We start from the raw sequence: 7,900 nt of genomic DNA, 5'->3' as shown, positions 1-7,900 counted from the left end.
TTACAAACTATATTATTGTATTTAACTATGCACTTATTTGACCCCTTGCACTTCATTTTCATCTAATGTGTATGGGGCCTTTACCCTTATTTGTATTATCAGCTTTACTATAGAACAAATAGACTATTCTGTTATTTCCATGTAATAATAAAGTCAATTGGGACGAAACTATTCTACAGGATATGTTGAGTGAATTTAAGGCCATTAACACTGGATACAAGAACCATGCATGACAAATGTATATTTATATAAAACCATGGGTCCAGTTTCTCTATTGGTGAAAGCAGCAGGAGGTCGGGGCCCTGAGATGTGACCATAGGGGGTAGAATAAATTCAGAACTGATTACATTAGCAATTAACTAGCAACACAAACGATATTAAGGTGTTAATAGGGTGTACATGAATGTCCATGTTCTAGGTGACACATTCAGCAGTAATTAAATGGAGGTTTTTGACATCCAATTGGAAAAAGGGTAGGATTGACCTCAATGCCAGGTAGCTGCTTCCATTTAAGGGTAAGTGCCCATGATGCAGATTTGATGCAGATCGTTTTTGCCTCTTCCTGGTAGAAAAAACGCATGCAGATTTACATGCGTTTTTTTCTGCCAGGGAGAAGCGTTTTTTTCAGTGTTTTTACATGCGTTTTTCGCATGTGTTTTTTCAAGCGCTTTTCCAAGCGATTGTGAGCATCACTTGGAAAAGTGCTTGACAAGTTGGTCACACAATATAAATTCATGCACCTGGCATGGATTTATATTGTGCGAACAACTTAGATGCTTTAAATGCTGAATCTATAGTAAAAAAAAAAAGAACTAAAAACTTAAAAATAAAAAAACACTGTATACTCAAGTTTTCCCCCTCCTATATACAAATGTGCCGCAAAAAGGAAGTTGATATTACCAATCATTCCCATTTAATTTAGGTGTATCCATAAAAATGGCCCTCTCCGTAGAATTATTCGTTGTCTGCAGACCATTTACACAAAATAAGGGACAAATTTATCCCTGACATCCTATATTTTATATGTCAAACTCAAGGATAGTCATGGAAACTAATATAATTTAACTATAATAAAGTCTGTTTAGTTTCCATTGGGGTATATGCCAAATGCTGGACTCCTTAAATGAAACCAAACAGACTCCATTATAGATAAAGTGATATGTATGATAGTTTTTGCTTATGGCAAGTGACAAAATACAGCTTGAAACAAAACTGATGGTGGTTGTAGTGCTGTATTCTTGTACTGATGGTAATGCTGATCCTGTATTCATGTACAGATGGCAGTTCTGGAGATGTATTTCTGTAATGATGGTGGCTCTGTTGATGTAATCATGTAGTTATGATTATTCTAGTAATTGATTCATCCCCACAACCATCATCCCTACATGAGTACAAAGCTAAAATCATCAACAGTGCATAAATAGACTACTAGAACCATCAACAGTACATGAATCATCTTCAGTATATAAATATGCCAAACTCATTATCAGTATGTAAATGTCACCAGATCCACCATCGGTACATGAATACAACACCAGAACCACTATCGCTAATGGTGTTGTCACCAGAACCACAATCAGTACATGAATACATCACCAGAATCAACATCAGAAAATAAATACAACACCAGTACATGAATTCATCACCATTACCACCATAAGTACTTAAGAACAAGAACCAAGCTTACTACAGCATTCAATTGTAATAGCAATTCAGTCCCATTTGCAATTGTATCGTATTAACCTACAACTCACACTATGTCCTTAACAATGTTAAGCAGATACTAGGAGTTATTAGCCATCAGACCATACAGGAATCACAATATTGATAAGAGTCATTAGCACAAATAAATATTTACACCTTGTAGGTGACATTTTCTCTGAGTAGTTCTCTTTCTTTTCGTCTTCATCTTGTCCAGATACCATGATGACTTTTCAAATCCACAACTCGTCTCTGCAGATCTGCAAATTTCTATCTTCTTCGATCTTCTGCAGCAGATCCCAACACTCATTGACATACGCACTATATTAATTTTCTGTTTAATTCTTAGGCTAAGTCCACAGACCTGTACACTCATGGATACTTTCTCTATGGGTGAAAATATAAGTCCAATAAAAATTAAATATTTGAGGAAAAAAATGATTCTCCACGTCAGTTACAGCTATGCTAATGCCGAATATGCATGTTTTTTTTTACTTAAATGTTAGAAAATTAGTTTTATATTAATAAAAATAAAATTGATTTGTGTTGCCATATATATATATATATATATATATATATATATATATATATATATATATATATATATATATATATATATATGTATGTATGTATATAATCTCAACATTGAACTTGCAACACAAAGGAGTAAAATCCCTGCCATTATGGAAATCACAAGGTTTGAAAATAACTATAGAAGAGCGGAAACGTTGCCTTGTCTCACATGTTTTGAAAGGAATAAACTACTTTTTGGATTTTTTTGGTGCTGCTCAATTTTCTCTTTTTGGAAATAGATCGACAGAATACAATAAATATATAAAATCAAGGGGTACTTTAGTGACTCATATACCTGAGATGCTTCTGTTCTGCTTGGGGTCTTTCGAAAACTGAAAATGTTCCAAGTATTTGATAATAAAGTTTCTCACTTTATTCAGCTCTATTGTGGAGGTTCTGCTTGTTTGTTTCTCTGTTATTAGAAGCGCAGGGTCGGGGGTCCGGAACTTGCCCCCTATTATAAGCACTGCACTGTTTCTTTGCAGAGAACATAATAACATGTCTGAGTGGTGATTTTCTTAGGACAATGGATTGTGCTATAATGTGGCATCAAAAACTAGGAAAAAAATAGAACTTTACGTTAATAGTGGGGGGTTCCCCCATTCAGGAGTATTATCTATTATCCTGACTGGGAACAGGAGCGCCCCCTGTTATGGATGACCCAGCACCTCACTGGTTTCACTGGATACTGTGTAATGCTTCATCTCACCACTGGAGGCGCTGCAGAATAATGGAGCACTTACTGCTAGATATCTCCACAGATTACAGCTGTGATCACATCATTGAAATGAAAAATTAGTTTCAAATATTATTTAATCACAATTTAATTGACAATATAAAATAAAGATCATTTAATAAAAAATGTACTGAATGGACACTTTTATAGACTGGTGATGAGGTTCTTGTCCAGCTCAGAATATGGGTGAAGACCCAGGGGAAGATGTAAGTGTTTGGCTTCCAGGGAGAAGGAGACACCTGAGGCTATGGGAAACACCTGATTGTACTAATGAGCTGCATATTAACCAGTGATCACATAGGAGCGGCACTGAGGGGCTAATGTGATGCTAATAGCTACAAGTGAAGCCCCTCTGAGAACATCCACATGTAATTCTAGAAGCTGTAGATCTATGGTGGTCTCCACAGGTGATCTGTTCTGTGGGAAAGTCGTCAGGCATCGAGATCATTGATCAGAGACGGCTCGTAAGTGCTCACTCACACTGCCGTATAACATGGCCGAGTGTTATCTGATGATTTATCGGATATCTCTCGGTCCAATGTTATACTATGAGGCTGTGCAGATCTGCGATTATTTCCTCATGCCAATGCGTAGAAATTACGATCTACATCTTCTCTGCTCCTGTGATTCTCACATGCCGGATAATCGGATCACACTGAGGTGACTCTTGGATCAGACACTGAAAAATATGGAGCCGAGTGTCAATAGCATAATGGGCCCGATTTTATCACATGAGAGAATATACGTCAGTGTGAGCGAACCCTAATTGTGAGCACATCTTTAATAGAGACAAAAAATTGTTCATCACCACATTGTTCCTGGATGAGGGGAGAAGTTGTTCTTGGAGGATGTTTTGATCACATTCTTTATACATGGTCATGTTCTTGGGAAAAATTGTGAGGGATCCCCTACATGGATGAGAAGCCCGCACACATGAGTGGTCTCAGGATACTTCACTGTTGGCAGACACAGGACTTATAGCAGCTCTCGTCTATTCTCTACCCCAAGAGTAGACAACCAGAAAAAGACAATGGAGGGACCTAAACAAGTGTAAAGTTACTTCACCATCTTGTCAATAACATATGGATTTAATATTACAGAGACAAATATGAGACAAGTTTTGTCGGCTTCAGTTCAGATTTTTATTATTTTGCTTTTTCATTATGGTGATAATATCTATCTGTAATAGGAAATCCGCCCGTCTGCAATAATTGCTCCTAACAGGATAAATGTAGGTGTGCGGCTGTATTCTGCCAGCAATCCGGAAATCAAACGTCTTGTATTATCGGGGTAAAGCTGACATGAGCATCTTAAGAACAAGTCCGGACATTACAGCTGTGCTCAGGACTGTGTGTGGATTTTATATTGTAAATCTACAATTTACAGCTCAATGTAGATAAAGATTTCATAAACCTCATCCCCATAGAGCTGAAAAATCAGCGTAAAATCAGAGCTGGCGGCAGAGTTATCAGAGGGGTTTCCCTCTGTACATTTATTCACCAACACCGGAGTTACTGCCTTATTCATAACGACCAGATTAATATTGTCCGGACTCTTCACCATCCAACAGCAGATTCATGTAAGATGGAGGATAATCAGGAGGTCGGGAGAGAAGGCGGCTGATCCAGCTCACACTGGGGCATCAATCACAAGTCTGTTCTTCATGGATAGGACTAGTGCCCATTACAGGCTATGGGGCCGTTCACATGTCCGTTTTCTCCAGAACGACTGGGCAGAAAAAAAGTTGTGACGTCTCCATTTTTGATCCGTTTTGCAAGAAAAAACTTTCATGAAAAAACAGATAATTGCTCAGGTGGCGTCCATGTGTTATCCATGTATTGTCCATTTTTACTATTTAATGAGTAGGAGAAATTTGGATTTTTTTTGCATAAAAGAAAGATAGATGCCCCACTGTTGGGAAAAACTGAGATATGGGCAAAAAATGGGTAAAAATCAGATTGAGTGCTCTGATCAAAAATATTCTGTTTGATTTTTATTAAAAACATTTCCTATCTGAATGAGTCTTTCCTGGAAATAGTATGAGTTTGTGCAGGTAATGTCCACAGTGTATTACTGCTGCAGATAAGGGGCTGACATCTTACAATTCTCACGCAGATGCTCCTTAAGTTTCCATTGTAGAATCTGACATGGAGTCTGGATTTATTAATAAATTCCTACAGGAGTTATTAGTGTGAATGAGGAAGAAATAATCCCATATCAAATCTGAAAAAAATATTTTACTTGTGATATTTTCTATGGATTTTCAGTGAATTATTTCTTTCCCTCCTTCATTATCCACACAATTCGCTGCAGATTTGATTTACTAATTATCCAGGAGATTTTTTTAGATTTGCTGCAAAAAAACCTTCCAAAACCATCAACTCTGAGCTGTGTGTGGACTTCAGAAGCCCCTACACATTAGATATATCTAGAATGAGACGTCTGATTCCAACATAATGAGCGACCGTTGTCTGTGGTGGAAACAGACGATTGTGCATATTGACCGATGACCATTTGTAATATTTTAAAAACACTGATCCAGCGAGTTGGATTTTTTCGGCAGAAGATCAGATCTATTGCTCAAAAAAACATTCTCCGATATATTCTGTGATGTGTTTTGGGCAATCTCTGAACAATTGTTTGTTGCTCCATTTTCATCTAATGTGGATGGGACCTTTACCATTAGTTGTATTAGCAGTAGTGTTGAGCGATACCTTCCGATATCGGGAAATATCGGATCGGATTGGATCGGACCGATACCGAAAAAGTATCGGATATCGCCGATTCCGATACCGGAAACCAATGCAAGTCAATGGGACATAAATATCGGAATTAAAATAAACCCTTTCTTTCCTTGTAGGTTATTTCTACATGAAGGAAAACAACTAAGAATAATGTAGAATGTATTGGGGGAGGTGGGGGAGACAATAAAGGCATAGAGGTTTAGCCCAGTCAAATGGAATAGCAGGAATTAATATTTTTTTATTATGTTCTGAGTTACGGAAATATTAACTATGTTAAGTATTTTTATATTTTGTCAGATATTTATGTTTCACTACTTCCATGCTCTTCACCTTCTTTTTTACTTCTCCCACACTTTCTCCTTCATCATCCTCAGCATCTTTTTCATCCACTTCTTCTTCACCTTCTTCTTCTTCACCTTCTTCGTATTATTCTTTTTTTTACATTCTTCATATTCTACTTCTTCATCTTCTTCTTCTTCATCATATTCTTATTTGTGACAGGCATTCCTGTAGTTGTTATCTATAAAAGGTTGGACATTACACCTTTCGTTCTGCCCGTCACAAAAGATTTACAACAGGATTTGTCTGCGTTCAGTTTGGCCTGCAGCAGCAGGTCTTTTCCAGGGGCACCACGAGGAGGAACGGACTCACCCCCATACACTGCTTAGTCATCTTCTGCTTATAATTTAGATATTATCTTTTGCTCTGATTTTTAGTCTTATGCTTAATGTTCTTCCGCTTTTTGTTCTGCAGCTTCTTGTATTTCTGCTTCTTGGTTTTCTGTATCTTGGTGCTTGTCTTCTCTTCTTTGTCTTCTTGGTCAACTTCTTCAGGGTCATCTTCTTGGTCTTCTTCGGGGTGGTCTTCAGGGTCGTCGTCTTCGGGGGTCCTCGTCTTCGGGGTCCTCGTCTTCTTCGGGTTGGTCTTCTGGGTCCTCGTCTTCGGGGTCCTCGTCTTCTTCGGGGTGGTCTTCAGGGTCCTCGTCTTCTTCGGGGTGGTCTTCAGGGTCCTCGTCTTCTTCGGGGTGGTCTTCAGGGTCCTCGTCTTCAGGGTCATTGTCTTCGGGGTCCTCGTCTTCTTAGGGTTGGTCTTCAGGGTCCTCGTCTTCAGGGTCCTCGTCAGGGAGATCCAGAGTGATTACCAAGAACCATTTCAAAAAGCTTGAACTTGGAAATGTAGCAGAAGGTACAAGAAAGCTGAGGAACTACCGAGGACCAGCTGACGGTACTGGAACCCGGATGGATAGCAGAAGGTACAAGAGCCAATGGAACTACCGAGGACCAGCTGATGTTACTGGAACTCGGTTACTAAGCAGGAGGTACCTGTGCCAGAAAGCACTACCAAGGACCAGCAGACGTTGGTGGAACTTGGATACCGAGAAGGAGGCACCTAATCCAAAGGCACTGCCGAGAACCAGCTGACGGTACTGGAACCCGGATGGGTAGCAGAAGGTACAAGAGCCAATGGAACTACCGAGGACCAGCTGATGTTACTGGAACCCGGATGGGTAGCAGAAGGTACAAGAGCCAATGGAACTACCGAGGACCAGCTGATGTTACTGGAACTCGGTTACTAAGCAGGAGGTACCTGTGCCAGAAAGCACTACCAAGGACCAGCAGACGTTGGTGGAACTTGGATACCGAGAAGGAGGCACCTAATCCAAAGGCACTGCCGAGAACCAGCTGACGGTACTGGAACCCGGATGGGTAGCAGAAGGTACCCATGTAAAAAAAAAGTTCAAGGCCGCGAGCCGGCCGCAGTTACCAAAACCCACAGTCCTACAGAGGGTGCTTGTCCTATTGGCACTATGGAACCAGCCTTCATTGCCAGATCCCGCAGCCCACATAGGAGTCACCTAAACTGCAGGCACCATAGAGTCGGCTAACCCGACCGCAACACGACAGGACAACGCATTGGAGGCAAAGTGACGTTGACACTACCCGGAAACAGCTGGCGTGCTGGAACCAGGCTGGGCAGGAGGGAGTACCCGTGCCAAAGACACTGCCGAGAACCAGCTGACGGTACTGGAACCCGGATGGGTAGCAGAAGATACAAGAGCAAATGGAACTACCGAGGACCAGCTGACGGTACTGGAACCCGGATGGGTAGCAGAAGGTACAAGAGCCAATGGAACTACCGAGGACCA

The sequence above is a fragment of the Phyllobates terribilis genome, unplaced genomic scaffold, assembly GCF_046119375.1.
Source record: "Phyllobates terribilis strain yellow unplaced genomic scaffold, ASM4611937v1 Scaffold_3__8_contigs__length_932513732, whole genome shotgun sequence".
Taxonomy (NCBI): Eukaryota; Metazoa; Chordata; class Amphibia; order Anura; family Dendrobatidae; genus Phyllobates; species Phyllobates terribilis.
The sequence above is the reverse complement of the archived record's forward strand: the minus strand, read 5'-3'. Positions refer to the sequence as shown.